The 26,807-nt window shown below is 48.1% G+C and overlaps 1 protein-coding gene across 4 annotated transcripts in view; it reads left to right on the top strand.

The window, feature by feature from the left end:
* Nucleotides 1-26,807, top strand: part of ST6GAL1 (ST6 beta-galactoside alpha-2,6-sialyltransferase 1) — a 47,633-nt gene that overhangs the window by 5,387 nt on the left and 15,439 nt on the right. For all 4 annotated transcript variants that reach the window (XM_058031498.1, XM_058031499.1, XM_058031502.1 and 1 more), the window contains exons 2-3: nt 9,705-9,850; nt 26,051-26,176. The gene's annotated coding sequence lies outside the window, so the exon portion shown is untranslated. The remainder of the gene's footprint in view (nt 1-9,704; nt 9,851-26,050; nt 26,177-26,807) is intronic.

Here is a 26,807-nt window from a genome sequence, read left to right as displayed (position 1 = left end):
TCTTTAGGAAAGGCTGCAAGCAGAGCTCTGTTGTCTGAGCTGCTCTCTTCTGGAGGCACAGAGCATCCCAGAAGCAATTAGTTTATATCTTAAATGAATAAATTAATAAAAAACTTCTCAGAGAAAATGCTGTGAGCTGCATTGCCTTACATGAAAATTTGGGTGTGATCCTTTGTTAACTAAGTTGGGTTAAAGTTTATTTATTTGGTTGGATTTTGTTCTTATCTCCTTTGTTCACAGTTTAGTTCTGCCTAAACACAAGATTTTACTTTTGTCCAGGGACAGATTACCACTGTGTTATTTCTTGGTTATCTGTGACCTGTGTTCCTGCTATTCTCTGTGCCTGCAAGGGGTCTTAAAGAAATTGAAAATTTCGATGTACAAGATTGTAATTGTTTGGATAAAATCTCCCTGTTGGTGTCATGAGACCCCATCTGGAGGGCTGCACCCAGCTGGTGTGGGGTCCCCAGCCCAGGAAGGACATTGGCCTCTTGGAGCAAGTCCAGGAGAGGCCACCAGGGTTGTTAGAGGGATGGACACCTCTCTTGTGAGGGAAGGCTGAGAGAATTGGGATTGTTGAGCCTGGAGAAGGGATCAGGGTGAGCTCATTGTGCCCTTCCTGCAGGAAAGGGGGACAGGGACGTTTTACAAGAGCCTGGAGGGACAGGACAGGGAGGAATGGCTTCAAACTGGCAGAGAGTAACTTCAGATTAGGTATTAGGAAAATTTCCTCCCTGTGAGGGTGGTGAGCCCTGGCACAGGGTGCCCAGAGAAGCTGTGGCTGCCCCATCCCTGGAAGTGTCCCAGGCCAGGCTGGACGGGGCTTGAGGCAACCTGGGATAGTGCAGGGTGTCCCTGCCCATGGCAGGGGGCTGGAAAAAGATGATCTTTAATGTCTCTTCCAACCAAAACCTTCTATGATGATTCTGAGTTACTTTATATATTTGGGTTGCTTACATTTTTATATACATTTATATTTGTCCTTCTCCAGCAGAGCTTCAATGTAAATAATTGTCAGGGAGTTGGACAGTTTGTGAGTGAGGTCCATTAGCAGAAATGTAGCAAAGATGGAAAAGTTGTGTTCTGGCTCCTCTGGGCTGGTATTTCATGGGCAGGTCTGATGAATATATGTTATATGAGAGTCTGGAAGGTGCTGGATGGGTTTAGCTGTCATCCAGATGATGGTGTCTGTGAATATGGAGCTTGTTTCTTATTGACAGCCATTCTTGCAATCCATTTTTCACAAATGCTTCTGTCCATGAGAGTGTTGCTTTCTTGGGAAGATCATCAGCAAGGCTGATTAACAGATTTGTTTCAGTGCTGATAATGTTTATTTTGTGAAGGCTGTGGCTGCCTGGGGAGCTGCCTTGCACCTTTCTGAACAGGGAAACCTCCTCCCCAGGAAGGGATGTGTTATGACTTCCTTCCAACAGATGCTGCAGGGGCAGGTTTCAGTTGGACAGGGGGATTCCCAAAGGCCAAAATGGAATTGGTAGAAAGAAGCGTTGCTTGTGCCTGTGACATGAAAGGGTATTTTTAGAGCCATGGGAGTCCCCAGGCAGACAGGAAGGAAGAGCAGTGGCTGGAATGCCTTGTGTGATGGCTCAGTCTGCTGATGGGACAAAGTGAGGGATCACTGGCAGTTTTTGGCTCTTCAGATTTAATTAAATAGTTGTTTAGAGAGCAGCTGTCCTGGCTGCTGTGGACTGAGTGTATGAAAAGGTGATGGAGCCTCGGAGCTGGCAGCGCTCCTGGTGCTGAGAGCAGGGACTGCGGCCAGGCTGCTGCTCTGCCGCACAGCACAGCCCTGGGGGAGCCCTGCGGGTGCCGTGGAACTTTCTGCACATTTACCTGCCCATTTTCAGAGCAGTTGTTACTTGTATCTTCTGTTTTATTATTTTTATAACATGGTGTGGGGGTGGAGTGGCAATTATTTTAGGTTCTGTGGATGTGGCTCAGCAATTTTAAATGTGGTTAGAGGTGCGTTTTTTAAAATTGAGGTGAACTCCTTAAAGTCTGCACCTGGGGTAACAGTCAAATTAATTTTCAAGTGTGATATCACTCCCCTCTCCCCTTCCACTCTCAATTTTGAAAACTTCTTACCACTCTGTAAATCACTTTGCAAAAGACCCATCTCTTTCAAATGAACTACATGTTCCATGGTTAAGAAGTTTGCCTTGTTATTAGGGGAGTGCAGTTGGGTAACTATTTATTAGCTAGTCATGGATGAATTGTTTAATTAGACAGGTAATCATATGCTTGCAATCTAAGGAGAAAAAATTCAGAGAGGGTAATTAAGGAATGGTTAGAAAATTTGATGTCAGAAATGGTGCTAAGTTTCAGCCTGGGCCCTCTTAATTAAAATTAGTTAAATTCATGCTGGAAGTGAATGGAAATGAAGGAAATTTAACCTTACCATGCCTACAGATGTGGGACCGTACCAAGGTCAGCAATGCATATTAACTCATACTTTTAAAATTAATTTCTGGCACTAATTTGGCTTGATTTTTCCCATCTGTCTTCATGCAGACAACACTGTGGAAGCCTCACTTACTGAGGTATTGCAGAAATGCCTTTCCCCCCCCTGCTGTTCCTTTGTGACCTCTGAGCTGAGGTTTCACGCTGGGTGAGGACGGCGAGTCAAACCCTGCAGGTGATGCTGCAGATGCCTAATTGTGCACGTAAACATCTGTGAGGTGCTCTCAGGCGTGAAGGTCGGGTCCTGCCGCCCGTGGGGTGGAACCAAGGGCAGAAACACCCTCCTGGGTGGGGTGTGTGCCTCCTGGGGGCAGGAAGGGGCGGCTCTGTCCCCGCTCTGTGTCCCGGCCTGTCCCAGTGTCAGCGGGTCCGGGCTGAGCTCACCCAACCTCGCTGCTGTCAGGACAGCTCTGCTCTTCCTTCCCACATTCTGCCCACGTGGATTTCCCCTGGTTGCTGCAGCTCCCTCCCAAACGTGGGGTGTGGTTAAACGCCAGGCAGGGCTCTATTGCATTCCTATTGCTGTTACATTCTTTCTAGAGTCCCATACCTCACAAGCAGTTCTTCTCAGCAGTGTTGTTCCTGCTGCTTCATCAGGGCTCCTTCCAGGCTCTCCCTGACCAGAAAGCCCAGCCCCTTTTATCCCAGTTATCTTCATTAGCTACAGCTGCAGCCCAATTAAGGCCATCACAGCTGGAGCTCACTTAGAACAACTAGGATTGGGGCACAGCCACTTACACAATACATACATTTTACAAGGACTCCTACTACAGGGCTCCCCATAGGTGGAGGGAGCAGCTGTGTGTGTGTTGCCAGCCTCCCACATTCCCCTGAGTGCTTGTGCTGTCCTTGGCCAGCTGCTGCTGGAGGCTGCAGGATGGTGCTGGTGACTTCTGGAGAGTGTGGGCCACCGTGGCTGCCCTAAGCCCACCTGCCAGGGTTTCAGTAACCACAGGCTGTTTGTGGCTGCCTTTTTCCAGCACTGTTTTTTCTGAAGTGAAGAACTCGGGCTGTGTGAGACAGTGATCATATCCTGCTTCCCCTCCTCTGAGATTGCCCCAGAGGAGTGTTTTAATGCAGTGTCTTACAGTCTTGAAGTTGTTTTGGAGCATTTCCTGTGGCCAAATTCCTGGCTAAGCACATGCTCCTAGAAGCCTTCTCATCCTTCTGGTATTGCTCCTTGGAGCCTCCTTCAGCTCCAGCCAGATTCCTAAGCAGCCATCTCTTAGACAGCTTTCAGTCTCTCTGGTTCTTGAGCATCTTTTATCCCTCCCACATCCTTGGCTTTTTCTCTTAGTTTTCATGAAAACAAACTCTTGTTAAAAAAAAATCCAAAACCAAACCCAAAAATACCAGTGAAAACCCCTACCCACTCTCCAAATGTCCAAATACATTCTGCCTTTTTTCCCTGTAGTTGCATGTATTATTTTTCACAAAACTGAATTTAGCTGTTGGTGTTACCAGTAGCTCTAATGAATTTTTTTTTTTATAGCCAGTTACCAGGAGACTACTAGCTGTGTGTTTGTGTCAAAAAGTAGGTGTAATGGTCCAGAGCAGATGAGCTGCAAAAACTACCCCCTTAAAAAAGGCCTGTGGAGAAGCCAAGTTGGTGTTGCCTACTGGAGAAAGAGATTCTCTGTCTCTGCTTTGGGGTGGAGGCTCAAGGAAGTTCAGTTCATCTTGAGCAAGATGGGTTGGAAATGGAAATATTGGTATTTGCAGTGCTTGGGGAAAGCAGTGAGAGAGCTGGTAGGTGTGGGAACAGGATCCTGCTGGGGCATTGCTGGGCTGAGGCTGTGCTGGGTGAGAGGCTGGCTCAGCCATAACTGGCACAGGTCACCTTTCCCCATGGCCATGGCTGCTGCTGGGGCTGTGGGGCTTGGCAGTGTCCCTTGTGCTGCCTTTGTCCTGAGACACAGGGGACACCGAGTCCTGCTTCAGCCTGCCTTGCAGCAGGTGAGGTTCTCTGTTCCTGGGAGCAAAGAACAGCAGTGAGGGATTTCCTCCCTAGGGTATCCCAGCAATGTCCTGGTAACTGGGCCTGTGTTTCCCCAGGCCTGTGGCCAGCCCAGCAATCAGGAACTGCATTTTCAGTTCCTGCCCTGCTCTGGGTAGCAGAGGCTGAGGTCTGGCTGCAGTGATCCCATCAGTCTCACATCTAAGATCACATCTTGGATCCCTGACCGAGGCACTGCCAAGGTCCTTTGCTGCTCTCTGTGCTCTTGCTTCCCAAGCCTCTCCTCTGCAGAAGGGATGGTTTGGGGTTTCTTGCTCTTCTGTGGTGCTGCTGAAGTGTTCAGTATTTGCACAGAGCCAATTCCTCTGAGATGATAATAATTCTTCTGTTTAAGCACAAGCTGCCAATTTACAGAATTAACTGCCAGTGGTCTGCAGTAGCCCTTGACTTGCCCTAGAACTTGCTTTAATAAAAGAGAATAGGTTTTTAATGCAAGTGGAAGGACTTCTGTGTTTTCTCTGGAAATACTGAAGGGGCTGCAAAGCCAGGCTCTCAGAAGACAGGAGAGTTTTTAAGTTATGGAGCCCAAATCTGACCTCTGTGCACTGCAGGTTCTGATTGCTTGGTTCCACAGCTGCTGCTTGGCTTGATGCTGCCTTGCTCAGTGTGCATCATTGATCTCTATTTGCACTTGTTAGGTGGGGTTTCATTTTCCTTTTTGCAGCTGTGAGTTGTGCTTTGCTCGTGTGCTTCAGCCCTGCCCCGAGAGCAGAAACCCGAGCTGCCCAATGGCTCCTCCGTGGTGCTGCTCAAACGTGTGAGCAGCTGCAGTTCATGGGGAGCTGTGGGAAAGCAGCTCTGCAGATGGGCAGCTGAGGCTCCCACAGGGCACTCAGCCAGTCCTGGGTGCTCCTTGGGGAAGCTGCCAGGAATTCTCTCCATTTCTGATGTCCATGCAGTGCAGTTCTGTGGCTGAGAGCTCAGCCCATGTGCAGAACTGATCGTGGGTCTGTCCTCCTGCCACTGGCAACTAAGGATGTGAGAAGTTTATTTTAAGGTTCGTTTGGTTTCATAGCAGCTCTAAAAGAATCAAAGCAGGAATCACTTTTTGTCAGCTTTGGGTTGCCTTTCCTGAGACTTTATCTGGCTTTTGTACCTTATTTACTACAAATTTTTAAAAAAATCTGCTGGAAAAACCCCATCCAGGAAAACATTATTTCAGTGCTGTTGTGCATTGAGTGCTTCTGCTGAGTGAGAGGAGTATGCTGTGACAAAATGAGAGGCAGGATTAGGTTTTTTTTGTGTATTTTATGGAGAGAGGAGGGAGCTGGGCTGTCCACCACACAGGCTTATCCTACCTGAATCATCCCCAGGCATGGGGATGAAACATGGACAATGAAGCATTGTCCTCCTGGTGGAGGGATTGCAGACAGGATTTGTTGGCTGGGTGACACCAGCAACCAGGGGAAGGGAGCCATGGGCTCTGGCAGTGACCTGAGAGCAGGTATTTATTTGCTCCAGTCACTGCTTCTCTTCAGGCTATTGGAAAAAGGCTCCCAATATTCCCAGTTAGATTGTGCCTGGGCCAGTCTGACCCTCGCTGCCGGGCCAAAGGCAGCAACTGCGGTGTATCACCCCAGAGATACCTTGGCTTGCTGGAGGTTGCAGCCGGGCACTGAACAAGTCCAGGCTTGTAAGGAACCCCGTTACCTCAGGAGGAATGGCTTCAGGCGATGGTGAAGAGAAAAGGGAGAGGATTCTGCTGGAGGGTTTAATGTCCAGAGGTTTATTCCATGGTTACAGAGGCCTGAACGTGAGCAACTGCTCCAACAGAACCCGGCCGCATGGTCTGATCACCTTTTAAGCTCAGGGACAGGGGGAGGGGAGGTACAGGTGAGCACCAACCAGGTGAGAGGGGCAGGGTCTCAGGGGAAGATGACACCCAGACAGGCCAATGACCCCTGGGCATAGGGGCATCCTTTGAACTTGACCAACCACACGAGGCCTTGCTGGAATGTTCAGCCTGATTGACAGGACTCACTCAGCATGGGGGCAAGGGGGAAGGGAGAGAGGCACAGGCACACCTGGGGAAGTGACCTGGAAGGCCAAAATGGGACATGACAGCACACCACAACACAGGCTTGTTCCCAGCCTGCCTTCCAGTCCTTGCCTTGGTGGTCTTCATGGACCATCCTGGTGTGAAGCTCCTCAGCATCCCATCCCACCTCTGCTCTGTGATGTTGTCTGGGTTTCACATCCTGCTCCCCTGTGTCTGACAGACCTGCTCTCTCCTGGCTTCCTTGTTCCTCACATTTTCTCCTCTGGCCAATGTGACCAGGGGTTACTGCTGTCCCTGCCAGGGGTGGGTGGCATTGTTCGTGTCCCTGCCCCCAGCCATGCTGGTCCCCATCTGAGCCTCTCTGCTCTGGGGCCTGGGGCATTCCTGGCTGGTGCTCTGCTCTGCAGAGCTTTAATGATTTTCCATTTGGCTGTGATTAACCTGACAGGCAGGGCTTTGCTTATTGCATTCAGGAAGAGTTGTGGTGGCAACTCTTTTTTTTTCTCTAGCTTTAGGATGAATCAGCATTAACAAGGAAGCAGTAAACAAATACAATTTATTTTACAAGACGACAGACAGCAGGATGTTTTCCTCTGCCAAAGCATCCATCAGGCTGTTGGTTAAGCTGTAGTTGGGAAGGTGGGAAGGAGAAATAATTCCTCACTCATAGAAAAAAGATAAGTCATAAGTCTCTGAGTGCCAGTGGGAGGGATGCTGAATGATTGAGGAAGCTGGTGCCTCCTCCTCCTCATGGTCCCACAGTCTGGTGATTACTGGCTGGTAGTGCACAGCCCTGTCACATTGGAGCCTGGATGTTACTAGAGTGTATTAAATGCCTTCAGGCAGACAAACTCTGGGCTGGTACTTAATTTACAGCACTCTCCAGGATCGTTCCATATAGATCCTCTGTCTTAGGAGGGAAGAAGAATTAATGATTAATTAATGAAGTCTTTTACATTGTTGTGAATCTGGGGGTAATTTTAGGCCCTTGCTTTACCTTGTCCATTTTTCAAGGTTTTGCCTCTTTTAGAAAATTATCTGCTTGTATTCCTGATGGTTAAACTTGCCACATAGAAATGTTGTGTTGATGAATTCCTCAGATTCTGATTTGACCAGAAGGCAAGGAGATCTGATCCTTCTCGTGCTCACGGCTTTCAGAACTGGTGCTGAGAGCTCAAGCTCTGCCAAGGGACACTGCCCACCCTGCAGCTGTGGCTCTCAGCACCCAGCACAGGCTCTGTGCACATCTGGCAGGTGCTGGGCTCCCAGAGGTGCCCTGCAGCTGTGGCTCTCAGCACCCAGCACAGGCTCTGTGCACATCTGGCTGGTGCTGGGCTCACAGGGGTGCTCTGAGCTGGCACTCCTGCTGTCCTGCTTTGTTCAGGGACACATGTCCCAGAGGTGCTGGTGAATATTTTTGAGCCCTGTTAGCAGGAAGGAGTGGGTGGATGGCTGGGAAGCTCCCGTGGCCCCAGCCTGGCTGCTGTGCTTCCTCTTACAGCTCTGTGGCTGCCCAGGCTCTGCCACAGCAGAGATTGCATTGCCTCTGGTGGCATCTCTGGGCTCACTTTGCATTCATCTATAAAGGCAAAGCTTCAGCAGGGAGCAGGTAGCCAGGGCTGGATTGTTGGATGTTTTGAAAGCTGCTGCCCCTGAAGAGCTGCTGCCTGGCTGGATAACCAGTGTGCTGGCCTTGTTCAGTTGTCTGTGCTTCTCTCCATCCCTTTTATCTCCCCTTTGCATCATTTTTCTCACTTAAATGCACCCTTTCTGCAGGCCACAAAGGCTGGTGTGAGCACAGCCTGCAGCAAAGGGATCCTGCTGAGCTTGCAGGCTGGGGACTTCCTAGTCTGCCACGTGAAAGTGCTGGGGCTGGGGCTCACCATTACTCACCAGCCTTCCTGGGCTGCCTTACAGCTCTCCTGGGGGTCTGCCTGTGCTCATTCCCTCACTTCTTGCTCAGTAGAGTGCTTCTCCAAGATGCAGCCATGCTGAGGTACTGCTGCAGGCTGGCAGACACCAAGAATGTTATTTTTCAGTCTAGCAGGTAGCTGTTTCTGGTTTTTTCCCTTTTGACCTGACCCTCAAGTATCATTCCAGCTTCACTCTCTCTCACCTGGCAGGAAACTTCACCAACCTTAGTGCTTGAGGTGGGGCATTGTGTGCCAATGTCTCCTTGCATGGGCAGCACTCCTCTTTTTAATATATTCCTCCTTTCTTGCTTTTTAACCTCTCTTTTCCCCTATCTTCCTCCTTTTCTTCACCACACAAAACGTGTCAAGCCTAAGCTTCCCTTTTCCCCACTGCTTTGCTCGCCCTGCCGTGGTGTGCTGCTGTGGGTTAGGGTCCCTTGGATGCTTCCAGCTGGCAGGAATTTGGGCTATGGACACATTGGGACCTCTCACAAAGCTGTGAGTGCTTGGGGTCCCTACTGAGAGCAGAGAGCTGAGCTGCTGGACTCGAGGTGGAGCATATGCCAGGCCATGCCCATGCCCTGGAAACATGCCCAGGGCAGGATAATTGTGGGAGGCAGTGTTTCATCAAGTGGACCGTGTGCTCCTGCTTGCTAAACAGTCTTGTGATTTATATCTCAGTTAAGAGGATTTTAGGACATGTGCTGCAGTTACACAGAGTTTCTTTCAGAAGTAGGGGAGAGGTTAGGAATATAAACTCTGTAAAGGCTCTTTTGTGTTTTCAGCAAGGGTCACCAGGTGATTGCAGTGCATCCCTGCTCTGCTGTGTCAGAGTGGGCAGTAGCTTTTATTATGAGTGGTTCAATGGGATCTTTGAAGAGCTTTGCACATGTTTTTGTACAGGCTGCATTCTTGAGATCCTCCTTAGGGACCTGTAGCTCCAGCACTAAGGGTGAGTTCTTCTGCCCTGATGTCAGCATTACCAGCTCACCCTGGCTCCTGCCATTAGATTCTGGTGAGTTCTGCAGCCAGCAGGTGTTCACCAGCAGATTTTGCCTTCAGAACAAGGCTCTGTGGGGTGTTTTACTCAAGTAATGTTTCAAGGTGTCAGCAGCTCGACTGCTGGCCTTATCCAGGACACACAGTGTGGACACAGCACTATCTGCATGCTCTGGGTGTTTCTGTGCCACTGCTGATTTGCTGTATGGTCTTGGCTGGTAGTTGTAGCCTCCTGTCCACTGGTTTCTGATTAGTCTGATGTGGCTGTCTAACATCTTCACCCTAATTTCTTTCCTAGGCTGGAGAGCTCAATGAAAAGGGACATGTGAGCATGAAGAATTGCATGGAGAGCACAGATGTGCTGCCTGTGGTGGCATCTCCTACAGCTCTCACCTGGCAATCTGCTGCTGCCTGGAAGGGACTGACGGGAACCTGGAGATGAAGGTGATGACCATGGCTCTTAGTCTTTTTTTGTTCCCTGTCCCTTTTATCACTTCCCCAGGGCTGCTGTCAGCGTGACAATGCCACATACATTGAGGGCATGGCTATTTGCACTGGGGCAAAGTGTTACCATCTGGAGGGATAGTAAAAGATAGATAAAGAAAACAGGGAGGGTTCCCTGATACTCCCTTAGCAAATATCCTATATTTCTCTTTTAAAGCAAAATAAGACATTTATTCTGCTTCTTGTGGGAGCCCTTGTAGAAGCTGCCATGTATTGGTTGTGCACCAGAGAGATAAGAGTCTGATACCCAGTGTTTATTCTGACTTGCATAACATGAATGAGATGTGTCCTGGGGCTCATTTTGGTAAAGCTTTCCCTAGAAGCCCTTTGGGGACGTTGCCTTTGGCTCTAGGTTGGAGTGATTAGCTGCCTGCTTACACAGCTGACCTCTGCTGATCATGCCTGAAGTGCTGCTGCTGCTGGTGCCAATACTTTTATCACTCTTCCCCACTGGCCTGCCCCTTATCACAGCACTGCAGTCCTTGGGCTGTGCCCTGGAGGATGATGAGCATCATGTGAGCCACTGCAGTGACTGTTGCTGATGCTGATCCCTCTTTCTCTCGTGCATGGAAAAGCTAATTTGATAGGAAACGCTTTCAGAATAACTGCAAATGTAAGTTTTGGGTTTATGGCTTGTTTCATGTGTGAAGAAGCTTTGGGAGAACCTCATTGTATAGCTGCTTCTCTAAATATTTAACTTGCTGGTATCAAGAGTGCCCAGTGTTGCTCCTTACCTCCTCTTCTGCTGGAAACATGCTAATGTCCTCTTCTCCACTTAAAACCTGATCTTCAATATGGAAACTGCACCACCCTTTCTTACTTTCTGGCTGAGCAACATTTCCCTGTGCCAGTGTTGTGTTACCTTTAGCATTGCAAACTGTAACACTTGGGCAAGGGTGGTGGAGTTCCAGCAGGCTGCTTGCCTAGGGCCTGCTGGACTTCTCATCCCAAAGAGGGCAGAGAGCAGCCAAAATCTGCACAGAGGTTAAGACAGAGCAGTGTGGAGCCTAGGGAGCATTGGCAGGAGTGGGAATGCTCTGCTGGAGGTAGGTGAGTAGAAAAGAAAGAAAAGAAAAAGCATAGCCCATTGCCTTGGGTATCTCTGGCAGCTGTGTTTTTTCATGGGGAAAGAAGAAAACTGAGCTGGAGACAGCTTGATTTCTTTCTGGTTAGGTGAGATTTGGGTGGACAATACAGGATTAAGGAAGCAGGTCAGCCAATCCTCCACTGCAAAACTTCTTGTTTTGGTTGTTGTACAGAAACAAAGAGTTCTTTAGTTCTGGTTTTGTTCCTTGTTCCTCTGTGGAAGTCTGCTCGCTGGAAAGATACGACTTGAGATGTGGTGCCAGGTGAGCTGTGAGGTGGTTGGGTCTCATGGGGCCATGGCAGCAATCCTCTCTGAGCCTGTGGCAGCACAGGGCACGTCCATGTGGGTGTGCAAGCACAGATAGGGGACTGGGACTGCTGGTCTTGATTGAGTGCCTGCTGCTGGGACAGCTGAAACCCAAGGCCAAGCTGACTTTTCAAGCTCAGATACAGTTTTTGTGTGGAGATATTCCTTCTCTTAATAAGCACTGGTAGCACTCAAGAGTCACCTTCTGTTTGGGCCAGAACTAAATCCTGAGCCCCATTTGAAATGCTCAGAAGGCTTCCTTGTCAAACAGTCAAACCCAACCCTCAGTTACTAAGTCTGGTTTCAGACTAGGGAGGCCTGGTTAAGTCTGGCGTGCAAGATGGAGGAGATGGCTGTTTGAAAACCAGCAAAGGGATATATTTGGTCTGTAATATCTGTATCTCTGTCCAGCCCCTTCCCAGCAGTTACATTGTTCTATATGTTAATATCTGAAGTGGAAGAGGGACTTTCCTTTGAAATAGGGAAGTAAAACCAAAAATAGGCACACAGCCCCCTTCATGCCCCAGTGCTCCTGGGGCTGTGTGGGAGCCTCTACCCCCTCCTGCTTTAGAAAGGGGCAGAGCCTGCCTGTTGGAGCAGAGGGTTTGTGGTGTGTTGGACACAGGTGGGCAGAGGAGAGGATGGGATGTGCTTTGGTATTACCGCGCCTGTGTGGGTCGCAGCTGGTGAGAGAGAGAGACGGTGAATCTTGTATCTTGATCAGAAGGCTGGATTTATTAAGATATTATATATAATACATTATTACTATACTAAATAGAATATAGAGAGAGGTCTGCAGAGCAGCTAGGCTAGGCTAAGAGTAGAAAGAAAGAATCCCAAACAAAGTTGTGTCCAGGGACTCAGTCCCCTAGCTTGCACTGGTGATTGGCCCTTAATTATAAACATAGAAAATGAGCCAATCAAGGTGAATCCTATTGCATTCCACAGCAGCTGATAACAATTGTTTACCTTCCCTTCTGAGGCCTCTGCCTTCCAGAAGACACAGAAATCTGAAAGAAAGGATTTCTGTGGAAAAATGTCTGCGACACTTTGGTGTGTTGTGTCCAGCTTTAGGAGTGGCTTTCCAAGGTGGGTGTCCAGGCAAGTGAACACCAGCAACAAAGCCTTTGACCATGCACTGAAATAGTTTCCCTTCAGGATAATGGGATGATGCACATGCAATGGTATTGTGTAGGATTAACAGCACAGTTAATTCCACTTGTGCTGAAGTGCAGTGTGAACCCGTCTGCTTGGCTTGACTGCAGTTTCATGTGTGCTTTAGAGGAGTCCCAGCAGTGCTGTCAGTGTTGGGCAGCTCTGTCAGGAGCTGGGTGTTGGTCTATGTGGCTCTGTGACCTCTCTCCACACTGGTGCCCACTCTCTTTCTGTGTACCCATGGCCTGTCCTCTCTCTGAGGTCAGTGCTGTGGCGGGTGACACTCATCTCAGACCCTGCTTTGCACTTGAAGGCTTTTGTGGGACTTGTGCACGAGCTCTGAAATGCATCGGTGAGCAGAGGCCATGAGCCCAGAAGAGGCACTGCATGCAGTGGCTCTGGGAGAGGTGGGGGAAAAGCTGACCAAAACTCAAGAAAAGGGAAGGACTTCCAAGAAGGAAGGTTAGTGGAGGGTGGAGGTAGGATCTCACCAAGGCAGGAAGGCAGCTTCTGGCTGCACTGTGGGGAAAGGCCACAGAAATCAGGGCATCCCCTTGTGCTGTGTGGATGCTGGAAGGGACGTGAGAGTCTTAGGGGAAGATTTCCCAGGAGGAACAAGAGAGTCCTGGAGATGCAGACAGTAGGAAAACACTCAATTTCCCGTGGCTAGCACCTCCTGCCTCCCTTCCCTGCTCCCTGTGCATCCCTGGACTCTGAACGCTGCTCTTCACGAACGTCGTGCTTGGCCACGGGTGTTCGGTGGGGCCGGGCAGGGAGCAGAGCCCGGGGCCGCTGCTCGGAGGGGCCGGGCAGGGAGCAGAGCCCGGGGCCGCTGCTCGGTGTGGCCGGGATGGGAGCAGAGCCCGGGGCCGCTGCTCGGAGGGGCCGGGATGGGAGCAGAGCCCGGGGCCGCTGCTCGGAGGGGCCGGGCAGAGCAGAGCCCGGGGCCGGGCAGGGCAGAGCCCGGCGCTTTCGTCTGCCCTGACAGCAGCAGCAGCAGCAGCAGCGCCGTGGCCACGTCCAAGGCTCGGGAGGAGCCGGCGCCTCCAGATGAGTGTGTGGGGAATTTCTGCCCTGCTCCCCCGCTCTCACGCAGATTTCTCACCTCTTAGGGCCGTAATCTGCGGAGATCTCTGAAAGTGCTCTGATGTTCAGGCAGCTTTTAAAGACCTCCCAAAAATGGCATGGGAGGTTTGCTGCGAGAACTGGTGCTTCCCCTGTTTGAGATGCCTCCAGATAATGTTGTACAGAGATCCAGACAAGATAAAGAACCTATGAACTAGGGCTGGCTTACTATTTTCAGCCTTGTACTTTGGGGAAGATACCCTTAAATTGCTGTTCTAGCAGACTTCAGAAAATATTAATCAGGCTGATGCATTTTAACTAGTGGTTTCTATATTTACTACTTTGGAGTGAGGAAGAAAAATTCAGAGCTAATGCCATGTGAAAGTAATTTCCCTTGACAACACACAACTCTGGCCTATATGTGTGTTGGACAGCTTATGAAAAAGCTTTTATTTCTGAAATGTCACTGTATTATGAATGCAATATTCTTTAACTCAGAAATAGAGGAGGGTATGTATGTAAATATGTAAGTACGTGTATTCATTACAAATCCAAGAGAGAGTATATGTTTCAGTGGAACAGAACCACTTCAGCTGAACTGGCCAGGTTATTAAAAAATAATTAGAAAAAAGCCCCAAACTAAAAAAAAACTCTACACAAATAGACCAGTGAATGCAAATTAAAAATCCTAAAATAGTTTATGACAACTTTGCTAGGCTGCTCTGCTGTTTTTCTTTGCTTTAATATTAAAGTGCTGTGGTTCTTCTTATATGAGGAGTTATTCTAACAGCATATCCAGGGCTTGAGGATTCTCTGTCAGTTTAGCCTCGGATACAGCATGAGGAGGGGAAAAAAACTGTGTGCCACTTGTCAGGAGATATCCAGGACTTTTTCATCCAAGACTGCAGATACCTGTGCAAGCTTAAACCACAGTATGGTAGCAGGCAAGTTCCCATCCTGTTAACCTGGGGGGGAGGTTGTGGAGAGGAGAGTGAGGTACTTTGCTGTTGAGGATCCTTTTGGCAGGAAAAGGAAGATTAAGGGTCACCTGAGATCAGCTCCCATGTGAACTTCCCATCTGAAGTGCCTAAAAACTTGTCTCTTAGCAGGTACATAGATTTGTTTAAATAAAATTAATGAGTAACTTTTAACCTGAAACTTGGTTGAGTCAGATCAAATTGTTTAATGTTCAGTGAACTTTAAGCCCAGTACTTTTCCAGTTTTTGCTTGGATTGGATGTTCAGCAGCAATGAGAAATGTCCTTGTGCAAGAGATGGCATCAGATCCTCTCCTGGTCCGGAACTCTGTGGGATGCTGTGGCACTGAGTGAGATCACTGCTGTTGGAAACACCCAGCAGCTGTTGGGCATGCTGTCCCCCCAGGGTGTCCTGGGAGTCACCCCAGCCTGTGCAAGATCTCTGCTGGGTTTCTGCAGCCTCCTGCTCTGCACTGGGGTGCATCCATTGCAGGCATGACACATGCCTGCTTTCTGTGTCTGGGGAGAGTTCCCTTTCTGAAGGAGGAAGTCTGGTGTCTCTGTGGCCAGGTGGCTCTGGGTGGCCAGAAGGAACTGGCTTGTGGGCAGGAGTCCAGCAGTAACATCCCCCTGCCATTCCTCCATGTATCATCCTCAAATATTGCATCCATCCTTCCTCACATATCCCATCCATCCTTCCAGCAAAGGGCTGCCTGGTTGTAGGAGAAGATGAGGACCTTTCATTGCTCAGAGAGCTTTTTTAAGTCTTGCAGCCTATTTTTGAGGCTGCAGAAATGTGTTGTACTAAAGGCAATCTGAGAGCCAGTATTGAATGGAGAAGATAAAAAAAAGTCTGGTGCCTCCTTTACTCCTTTAGGGAGTAACTTCTGTTTTTGTTGGAGTTATCTGTCTATCTCAAAATCTCACATACATAAAGTGTCCTAAATACCAGAGGGCAGAAAGCTGCCTGCCTCAGGGAGTGGGAGTGTAGTTCAGATCCATGATGATCCATCCACTTGTCATCTGCAAGCTCTGCTGCCAGACTTGGTTCTGGAGTGCTGACTGTAGGGAGTGAGTGATGTGTTTGGGAGCTGGGTAGTGCTTTCCAGGCTTCACACCTGGTTTTCTGGTGGTGAAGAAAGCAGGCTAAAAACACTGGGAGGAGGTGATAAAAGACTTTGCAGTGGCCTTTATTGCCTTCCTGGCCTCTCAGAACCCCAGTAGCTTCACATGTGTTTCAAGCATGGTGTTTCCCTCCCTCCAATAACTATGTAGACTTGTTATGTGTCAGACCAATTCATGCCATGCCCATAGCAACTCTGATCTATCAGTGGGATGCTGGCAGGGTGTGTAAGTAGGGAAGAAAAAAGGGCATTCTCTGGCTGTGATGTATGTGCACCACGGAGCTGCCAGATGGGTGGCATGCTCTTTTTGGGTGCTCACAGCTGGAGGTGGTGCTAGGCTTTGCCAGTCCTCCATCCCACCAAAGAGTGGGGATTGCACATCAGAGAGGCACCTGCTTGTTCCTGCTAAGTGTTCTCCATGCTGGGTCATCCTTAAGTGGAGGCCACAATCTTGGGTTTGGGTAGGAGGTGCTGCTGAGCCTGCTTTTCTTTCCTCAGCATCTGGGAGGATGCTGAGGAAAGAAAAGAGCAAGGAGGTTTCAAATGCAGGAAGGTTTAATGCAGCCTTTCTCAGCAAGGTTGCATTAAAGTTTCCTGTTCTTCTAAATAGGTACACAAAACTTTTAGGGTGGAGGAGTGTCTTAAACTCTTTAAGTGTCTTTGAATATGTCTAGGCACCTAGTTTAGTGCTATGCATTTGTATAGCCTATAGTTTATAAAATTACATTGTGTTTAGGCAAGGTTGCTTCCCTGGCAATATTTTTGTGGGCTTAATGACAGTAGATATATTTGAAATGCTGATACAGGGGCACAGTGTTCCCAGACAAATGTCTGCTGCTGTTGCTGAAGTTCAGCCACACCAAGAGCTCCCTGTGTGAGGAGGTGACTTGATGTGCTTTGGCAGGAGATATTTGACATCTCTACTGCAGGTACTCTGACTTTTGAGAGCCTGGCTGCTGCTTCAATAACAAATGGCCCCCAGGATCATGGGGTACACTGATTCTGTGTGTCTGCTGCCTTGGCTGCTCTGCTGCAGCCTGACACTGAGCTTGGACCTGGCTTTCTCAACAATTGAGTTATACCTGGCTCTCCTCTGCTTGTTTCAGTCCCACTTTACCCAGTGGAAATGCTGATGTGAGGCAGAAGTGCTATCAATTAAGCTTTCCAATTGCTGTGGTTATGGAGACTAAAACCAATTGGTTTTGATTTGTAGAAAAACATGGGGGTTTTTTCTGCCTCCTTTCTTGTCAGAGACAAAATAATTAACTCTAGTTTTGAAGCTTCCATTTGTCCCCCATGCCTCAAGTTCCTTGCATGGAAAGGAACTTCTTTGATTTTTTGCTGGATAAATAATTGAACTGTTTATTAGATGTTTGTTTTTACAATTTCTCTGGTAGCTATTTCCTTTACTACGTTCCAGTAGGTGTCCTTTCTAATGCTCTTTTAATTGCCTCTAGTTGCCTGTCTCTCAGGTCCTGCCTTTTTTTTAACACCTGATACTTTTTGATAAACAGTCTTCACAGCTTTGGATGTCTTTGCATTATAAAATGCAGATTTCTTAGTGAAAACCAATTTATTTTAAGCGTAACACAGAAAGTGTTTTGCTTAACATAAAGTAGTTTGACTAGGGCTTTCTGAAGTCAGTGGTGAGAACTGACACTGCTGCTTTCTTGCAGTGAAGTTGGTGTGGTAGAACACTGCTGTTTGTCAAGTGCCAGCCCTGCCTTCCCCAGCAGGGATGAACTCTGGCTGTGTAGAGAAGAATAAATCTTGGCAGTGCTACTGGACTGAAAACCAGCATTGGTAGAGCCAGACTTGAGCAAGTTTATTTCACTTAGTGAAAGACTAGATCTGAAATTAAATTGAATTAGTCTTCTTTGAGCAAGTCCTAAAGAGTTCCTGCATTGTCCTTGAGCCATAACGATGTCACAGAATCACAGAAGTTCAAGGCTGGAAGAGACCTATAAGATCATCAAGTCCAACCCATGTTCTAACTGTTCAATTAGATCATGGCAGCAAGTGCCACATCCAGTCTTTTTTTGAACTCTTCAAGGGATGATGACTCCACCACCTCACTGGGTAAATGATTCCAGTATCTGACCACTCTTTCTGTGAAATATTTCCTTCTTAATTCTAACTTACATCTCGCTTGACGCAGCTTGAGACTGTGTCCTCTTGTTCTATCTGTTGTTGCCCGGAGAAAGAGACCGACCCCAGCTCACCACAGGCACCCTTCAGGAGAGGCCGACCCCAGCTCACCACAGCCACCCTTCAGGAAGTTGTAGAGAGCAATGAGGTCACCCCTGAGTCTCCTTTTCTCCAGGCTGAACAACCCCAGCTCCCTCAGTCGCTCTTCGTATGGCTTGTGTTCCAAGCCCCTCACCAGTCTCGTTGCTCTCCTCTGGACACGCTCAAGTAACTCGATGTCCCTCCTAAAGTGAGGGGCCCAGAACTGGATACAATACTCCAGGTGAGGCCTCACCAGTGCCGAGTACAGGGGAAGAATGACCTCCCTGCTCCTGCTGGCCACTCCATTCCTGATACTGGCCAGGATGGCATTGGCCCTCTTGGCTACCTGGGCACACTGCTGGCTCATGTTCAATTGACTGTCAGCCAGCACTCCCAGGTCCCTTTCCACCTGGGCACTGTCCAGCCACACTGTCCCTAGCTTGTATTGTTGCAGGGGGTTATTGTGGCCAAAGTGCAGGACTCGGCACTTGGACTTATTGAAGTTCATCCCGTTTGATTCTGCCCATCCATCCAACCGTTCCAAATCTCTCTGCAGAGCCCTACACCCCTCTAGCAGATCTACATTCTTTACCAATTCAGTGTCATCAGCAAATTTACTAATAAAAGACTCTGCAAAGGGCTGCTGTCAGATGTGTTATCCTCAGGGGTGGTGCCTGCAGCTGGCACACAGGGGATTCATTGTCCTGGGGCCACAGAACAGCAGTTTCATGGCTTGCCATGCCCTGATCTTTGCAGAGGTGTTAAGTGTTGACCTGCCACACACTGTTAATTTCAGATAAAGGAGCATCCCCCATTCATTCTGAAGGATGAACATCACAGAGGAACACATGCTTGGGGGGGAAGGATTGAAGGTGTAATGTTCCATGTAAAGTAAATAGCCACAAATGAGCAATTGCATCCTGCTCTTTAAAGCTGGGCAGGGTAGGGGGATTTTTGCTGCCTTCAGTGTGGGAGTGGCTGTGATAAAGCTGACTAATGATGAAATCCTCACTTGTAAAGCCCTGACACTGGGACTCTGGGTGCAGAAGAAAAAGCAGTATTTTCAGGAGTTGGTGCTGTTCACGCATGTACTTTTCTCTCCAACTGAAGGTGAAATTGGCAATTTTAGAAATGGAAAAGCTTTGTTGCTAAGAGGGGTCTCCAGGTATCTTGCTGAGTGAGACCCCCATGGGCATGGGTGAGTAACCCAGCAAAGAGGATGCTAAGCATGGTCCACTGCATTCACTCTTTATTTGGATCAGTATATTTCATAACTGGAATCCATATGATCAGCCACTAAAAGCACCCTCTGTAGCAGGACTAAAACATAAACCTTTAATTAGATGAAGTGCTGATAAATCTGATATCCTGGATTTATGTGGTGTCCTGTGGCTCAGAAAGCAATTTTAACTTGTTGTTATCATTATTATCATTATTATTTATTTTCATGGTAAAACTCAAATATATGTATACCATGGTTAAGGTACTAGATCCATATAAAATACTTGGTATATAATTATATTAAAAAGCTGCTTCCTTTTAATGAGGGCTGAAGGGGAGGCAGAGTTCTAGGTACAGCCTCCCTCCAAAACCAACATGGCATGTAGAAAAGAGCAAGAATAAAGGGCTGACACAGTCAGAAATGAAGGCTTCTGACTTTTATTAAATCCCAGTGTTTGTTGACATGTAGAACTGAAATGAAACACATGCTTAAACTTACCCCCATGCCTCCCCCCAGAATCTGCCTCTCCTGTTCTCTTGGGAAGATTTTTTTCCAGCTGTGACAGCAGCATATTTTCAGTGGCACATGCAGAGGTTTTTAATGCAGGCAGGGCTAACTGAATGATTTATTTCATTACAAGTGACCTGTATAGCTCCTCAGTGTGTCACCTGAAATTTAACCATGTTTCTCGTGTAAATGCTTTTTTTCCCCTTTAAATCTCTTTGTAAAATTTCCTCATTTCCCCCTTTCTGTTTTGTTCTGTTTGGTGGCATTGGAAATGCCTAAATGTGTGGCTCAACAGATGTTTTATTTTCACAGCACAGTGATATTTTGGAAAGAAACCAAGAATTGCTAGAAGCAAACCTTCCCTGCTTATGTATTTACAAAATCATGATACACACAGTTGAATTAGCAGGCTGGGCTAAACTTGGCTCCAGAGGGACAGACCTTGAGCTTGGAAAGTGTTTTATCACCTTTCACCTGCTGTATCCTGCATGTGGAAACTGCAGCTTCTTCATTTGCCAAATGACATGAGCACAGTTTGTTTATTACTATTTAGGGTCTTGATAAATATTATTTTCCTCAGGACAGAAATAGGGGATTTTAAGAGCAGATGCAGTTTTGAGGTTACTTTTTGAATCCACGTTTTTTCTCATCTTAGGTTTCCTTGAGGATGCTATTTTGAGCAGAAGAATTCAAGCCATACATTTCAATATCTTACTTCTTTTCTACACACATGGGAACTCATTCACCCTCTGGTACCAGCCTGCTCTTTTCAGAGATGCTTTACAGTGGCTGTTGGGTGGAGGAAAGGGTTAACACTGAGAATCTATCAAAAAAAGAATAGGAAGGTGTAGTTAAATATAAAATCTTCATATAGGGCAGCATAAAAACATTCAAGAATACATCAGCAAAAGTTGGTAACAAAGATTTCCTACTTTGTGGGCAGGCACAGCATAATTGTAGGTGCAGATGGATATGCATAAATGAAGGAAATGTGGAAAGAAATGTAAATGCTCTGGGTTTAAATTTGAAATACTTATCACATTATCTAAAAAAAAAAAAAGGTTGAGGAACAACTTGCCAAAGTAAAAAGCTTTTGTGCATCCATCAGAGAGAGGAAAACTGCAGCTGAATTATGGTGATGTCTGAATGGCAGGATCAAGGAGAAGCGTGGTAGACCAGGTGGATGTGAGTCCTGCATATCCTGTAATCCCCAAGGGAATTAAATTAAATTAAAGGTGTTACTTGCCATGGTTATGTTTGAGGGGCTGTGGTAGGATCCATTGCTTCAGACCAGTAAATGTAATTAAAATGACACCTGTAGAATATGTAAGACCTAATGAAGAAGTCTCATCATGTGTTTGCAGAAGGGTCACATTTCAAATCCATCTATGTATTTCCTCTTCTGTCACAGACATCTTTTATGGAAAATCCTTTCCTTAGGATTTTTCCTCCTGAGAAGCTGGGAGGCCTCAGGAACAAAATGTAAACAATGGTTATCTGCTGCTGTGGAATGCAACAGGTGCATCTGGGATTGGTCTGGTGTGGTTGTTTCTAATTAATGGCCAGTCACAGTCAGCTGGCTCAGACTCTCTGTCCCAGACACAAGCCTTTATCATTCCTTCTTTTGCTATTCTTAGCTAGCCTGATGAAATCCTTTCTTTATTCTTTTAGTATAGTTTTAATGTAATATATATCATAAAATAATAAATCAAGCCTTCTGAGAAATGGAGTCAGATCCTCGTCTCTTCCCTCATCCTCGGACCCCTGTGAACATGGTTACACTCTTCTCTCATTTTCAGAAGGTTGTGAACATGGAGAGAGAGAAACCTTGAATTTTCAAGGTTTTGGTGAGAATGCTCACCAAACCTCAGAAAAGGCCACCCTAAGCTGTGGTGGGACGAGAGGGTTCCTGTCCTGGATTAGTGGCTGCCTAGCAGGTAGGAAAGCAAGAGGTCAGGTTTCATAACATCAGAAGGCCCTCAGGCATTTTCTGGGGTCCCCACTGGTGAATACAGATAAGGGATCTGCAGAGGAGAGGAGGAAGGGCTGAGTTGCGAGCTTGGCTGTCTCTGTCACCAGAGGGGCTGCTGGAAGCACAGGGTGATCCTGGGGCAGCACAGGGGCAAGGGAAGCTTCTGCTAGCAGGGGAAGAGAATGCTCTCTCAGGTGGGTTTAGTCCTGCACCAGGGGCAGCTTGCAAAATAACCTGAGGTCATTGCAGATGGCGTAGAGATCGGGGCTCAGAAGTGGTCAGGAGGGGAAATAAAGGAAGGAAGTTTCACAAGGAGAACAGATCAGCCCCGTTGTTGTGCTGCTGCCGCACCATGTGGCCGGAGCGTGTTCGGCGGGGCTGCTGCCCCCAGGGACGGTCACGCCCTGCGGATGGTGCTGGGAGGCTGAGCCGGGGAGGATCGGCAGGGTGGGAAAGGCGCTGTGCAGGGGGAGCTGGGTGCTGGGAGGCTGAGCCAGGCATCGGCAGGGTGGGAAAGGTGCTGTGCTGGGGGAGCTGGGTGCTGGGAGGCTGAGCCGGGGATGGGCAGGGTGGGAAAGGTGCTGTGCTGGGGGAGCTGGGTGCTGGGAGGCTGAGCCAGGGAGGATCGGCAGGGTGGGAAAGGTGCTGTGCAGGGGGAGCTGGGTGCTGGGAGGCTGAACAAGGCATCGGCAGGGTGGGAAAGGTGCTGTGCAGGGGGAGCTGGGTGCTGGGAGGCTGAGCCGGGGATGGGCAGGGTGGGAGAGGTGCTGTGCAGGGGGAGCTGGGTGCTGGGAGGCTGAGCAAGGCATCGGCAGGGTGGGAAAGGTGCTGTGCAGGGGGGAGCTGGGGCAGAGGCTGGACAAGGCGGGGTTGTGTGTGCCTGTTGCAGCTGCACGCCGAGTTCAGTGCCGCGGGCTGCTAGGCAAATGTGAGCGGTGCCAAGAGCCAATTTAACAAATGTGCAGAGGATGGGCATCGGTACAGCTGATGACACAACTTTGGGGAAGCTGTGTGCATTTCCTGGAAGAAATGTATTCGTACCTTTGTCCATACTCGTGTGGTTTCTCTGTGTACCGGCTGTTGGGCGCAATAGGAAACAGGCACGGGCTGTTTGAGGTGAGGATACTTGTTAGCATTTTTAGTGTAAATCTGCCGTGGGATGTGGGAATGAGGATTGCTGGATGTTCTCTGCTGTGGCATTGCTGGCTGCAGCTCCTGGGACACCAGAGAAGCAGGATTTTCACACTCTTGTGTACTTGGCTGGTTTAAGACCTGAGACCAGTGAGATAATTGGACAATAAGTGTGTGGACAGAATGTGACTGCCTTGAAGATGTCACATCCCTCACTTGTTCTCTGCACAGGATTAATTTATCCTCAGAGGACTTGCTGTGCGGGCTTAACATGCCAGCCAGTGCTGTACCCTACAGCTGTGTCTGGTTCTTGATTTCAGGGTGACAGCTATTTGTTTAAGTCTCAGCTCTGTAAGGTTCTGTGTTTCAGGGCCACAGCTATTTGTTTAAGTCTCAGCTGTGTAAGGTTCTCTGTTTCAGGGTCACAGCTATTTGTTCAATTTTTTTATTTGTATTTTTCCGGGTTTGGGAGATTTTTTTTTTTGTCCTTTCTTTCCTCATACTCATAGCTGACACCTTGTGTTTTGTATAAGTGGCAAGCTTCCAACACCTTCAGAAAAGTACCTTTGTACTGACCACTGCCAGACAGAAGTGCATGCAAGCAGCCACTTGTGGGCTATCCTACTTTGCCAGGAAAAGCAGATTCTTCTGTTCTCCACAACAGAGGTTTGGTATCAGAATGCTTGAGGGGGACCCCTTCTTAGGGCACTGCTTGTGCAAATAAAATAAAATTATGTGAAGTTATAGTAATAATTAAGCTGAATTGCAAAGTATCCATGGGGAACAGAAAGTATCTTGAAATGTTGTGGTTCTGCTAAAACATGTTTGCAGAGCCTACTTTGCCAGCTGTAAAATCAAAGCAAGCTAACTGTTCACATTGCAGTGGCGTGTACAGTCAGAGGTGGGGATAATTTGTGCAGAAGATGAGTCCTCCAGGTGCCCTTGAGTGGCCTGGAAAGGAGAGGAGTTGTTGTGACTTGCTGGGCATCCTGAGCTGTGCACCACCACAAGGAGTGTCTCAGCAGGAACTTGCAGAGAGCTGTGAAGTTGTTTCACTGTAATGAGCCTGTTGCCCCCCTTCTGGATGATTCAAGTGTGAGAAGCAAAAGCTGATGGTTGCTGAGATGTGCCTGCTGCCACCTCCACCTGGAAACCCCTCAGGAAACGTTTTGGAAGGCAGAGTCCTTCAGGGCCTGGAGCAAGGAGCTCTGCTCTGCAGGGTGGAAGGCTGCTGGGGCTCTGTCCCCCCTGCACAGAAGTTCTTAGTTGGGTGTTCTGGAAGGCAAATCCTTGCCTCTTGGAAAGGGATCCAGCGTGGATAAAGTCAGCCTGGGGCTGTGTGAAGCTCACAGGGAGGTGACTCAGTTTGGCACGAAGCTGACACTGGAGAGCTCTGCTTTGGTGTTCTCTGGGTTTGGACAGCTTTGCTGTGTGTATCCTAAGATAGGAAATGCCAGGCCATGATGACTGGACCCTAGAAGCCCCTCTCCCTGCCTTTGGACCCTTGCTTATCTCCCTGTAAGACTATAGATCACTTTCCTTTTGACCCTTACTATAGGACAATCCCTAAAACCCCTGTGCCCTATATAAAGAGCTACTTTTGCCCAGTTTAGAAGATGCTGTCCCTGAGACCTTTGCAGAAGACCAATAAAGGACACCTCTGTGGAACCTCACACGGCCTTCTCCTCTCTCTCCCTGCGTCTGCCAAAGGCACTTAGCAAGCCAAGAGCTGAAATCACCTAATGAGCTGCTAATCGCTAAGAGCTGAAATCTCTCAGAGCTGAGCTTGCTAAGGTTGCCTGCGGCTGGGAGGCGGGCAGGCTGTGCCGAGCAGGACTCTGCTATCCGGGCTGAAGGCAGCCAGCCGGGGATACAGAATCACAGAATCACAGAATTTCAAGACTGGAAAAGACCTATAAGATCATCAAGTCCAGCCAATGTTCTAACTGTTCAACTAGATCATGGCAGCAAGTGCCACATCCAGTCTTTTTTTGAACTCTTCAAGGGATGATGACTCCACCACCTCACTGGGTAAATGATTCCAGTATCTGACCACTCTTTCTGTGAAAGATTTCCTTCTTAATTCTAACTTACATCTCGCTTGACGCAACTTGAGACTGTGTCCTCTTGTCCCAAACCCGGCCGAGGCTGCTGTGGTGTGTGCTTTGCCAGCAGAGCCTGGCAGTGTGGGGGCACTCAGCCCTGCTTTCCCCACAGCACATGGCTCTGCTGGCAGCTTGCCTCCACATGGTGCCTTTTGCTGTCTGTGACAGGCCCCGGGTGCGTTGTCCCTGTGGGTCCCAGCTGCAGAGGGGGAGGCTGAGAGCCCACAGCAGGACAGGAGCCACGAACAGCGTGGGGAACCTCACTCCTGACAGAACAGAGCATGGGGTGCCCTGCATCCCCTCCTGCTGCCCCACCTCTCCAGACTGCTGTGCCTCCCCTGGTTCACACTTCAGTGTGCCCTTCTAGTGCATTTGTACTTAAGGAAATGAAAATAATGAAAATTTATACACTCTGTCAAGGCAGAGTAAGTGACTTCAATAAAAGCTGGAACTACTTGTGTTTCTTAGGTATTTTTGTTGCTGTTGTTTAAGAACTGGAACGTAGCAATATTTGCTTTTTCATTGTGGAGTGCTCTATGAAAAATAATTTTGCTCCTTAATAAAGTTAAAATACAAGTTTTCAGCATTAGGATGCTTTAATAATTTAGTATTTAGTCTCGTAAAGAATAGCATTTGTAATTTAGCTCATATGTCATCGTATTGACTCAGACTTCCTGTAAAAGCAAGCTACTTTCTTGATTTCTCAGCCAATGCTGTCAGATCTCCCTTTCTCTTGCTGCATTTCCTTGGCAGAGTGAAACTGTAAAGTCTAAACCCCATTTATCTGTTTTGTGAAGACTTATGGATTAAGATATGTTTTTTAAATCAGCTTTCCATGCTCCAAACGAGCAAGGAGTCTTTTCTGCAGGAGTGCCTGAATTACTCAAGGATAGGCAGTAAAGCAGCTTTTTCTTTTCCCCTGTTCACTGTGTGAACCACCACCATCAGGTTATTTCTCTCCCTGTATTTTGGGTGTATCCAGTGCTCAGGGTGGATCTGGTTGCTCTGGTGGGACCAGAGAGCAGGCAGCCTGGGAGTCTGCCCTAGCTGGGAGCAGATTTCAGACAAAGAAGAAAGATGGCCATTTTGAGTGGGCATTTAGACATTTAAAATGCTTATGTGGTGTTTAATGTGTTTGCTGCTGTCCTTCCAGCCCTTGGTAACAGCTCCACAGGGTTTATCTGAGGCAATACTTGCTCATCTCTAGAACTTTGAGCTTTTCCTTAATATGTTTTTCTTTTTTCCTCTTCTTTTTTTGCAGGTATTTCTTGAACTCTTCAGCACATCACAGAACTGCTGTTTTGGGATATCCTGCTTAAGCCCTTGGAGGAAAATCTGCCAACAGCCAAAAATGACTTGAGTTGGAGAGCTGCTGCTTTATCCCCAGGTAGTGTTTGCAGCTCAGTAACCTCTCAGCATTGCAGGGTTTGCTTTCAGCAGGTTACTCAGGGAGGAAGTTGCTGCTTGTGCCTCTCTGGGAGCAGCTGTGACCTGAATGTGTTTGTCTCCTGAGGACACCTGGAGCCTCCATACTGCTCCATGCTTTTGGACACATCTGGAGCAGCCATGTAGGGAAGTGAGCAGCTCCTGTCCTGGCTTCTGTGGTCCTGTGTGCTGCTTGGGAGGGGTTTATGCATCAGTGTATATTTTATGCACCAACCCCCATAAATCAGTCTAATCTGAGGTGCTTTTTGGGCAGTCATCCTGTTGGATTCCCACTTTTCTGACATGTTGGGAGCTGGAGGTATCTGCTAGTGTGAGGCAGTGCTGTACAACAGCATCTGGCTTTGCTTTCTCCAGAGGTAACTTACCTGGAGTAATGTTCATCCCAGTGCATTTATGAGCCCAAACATGTCCCAGAAATACTGGGGTTTAATTGGCTTCCAGCAGGTGGTCAGTGAGGTTTGATGTTGACAGTGCACTCAGCCCACTGCAGACTTGCAGCAGTTCCCTGCAAAGTCACCAAAGTATGAGGCTGGTGAAGCTCCTGCTGCTCATGAACTCAGAGCTTTTTTTTT

The sequence above is a fragment of the Melospiza georgiana genome, chromosome 10 (assembly GCF_028018845.1).
Source record: "Melospiza georgiana isolate bMelGeo1 chromosome 10, bMelGeo1.pri, whole genome shotgun sequence".
NCBI lineage: Eukaryota > Metazoa > Chordata > Aves > Passeriformes > Passerellidae > Melospiza > Melospiza georgiana.
This window is presented reverse-complemented; position numbering and strand designations above follow the sequence as displayed.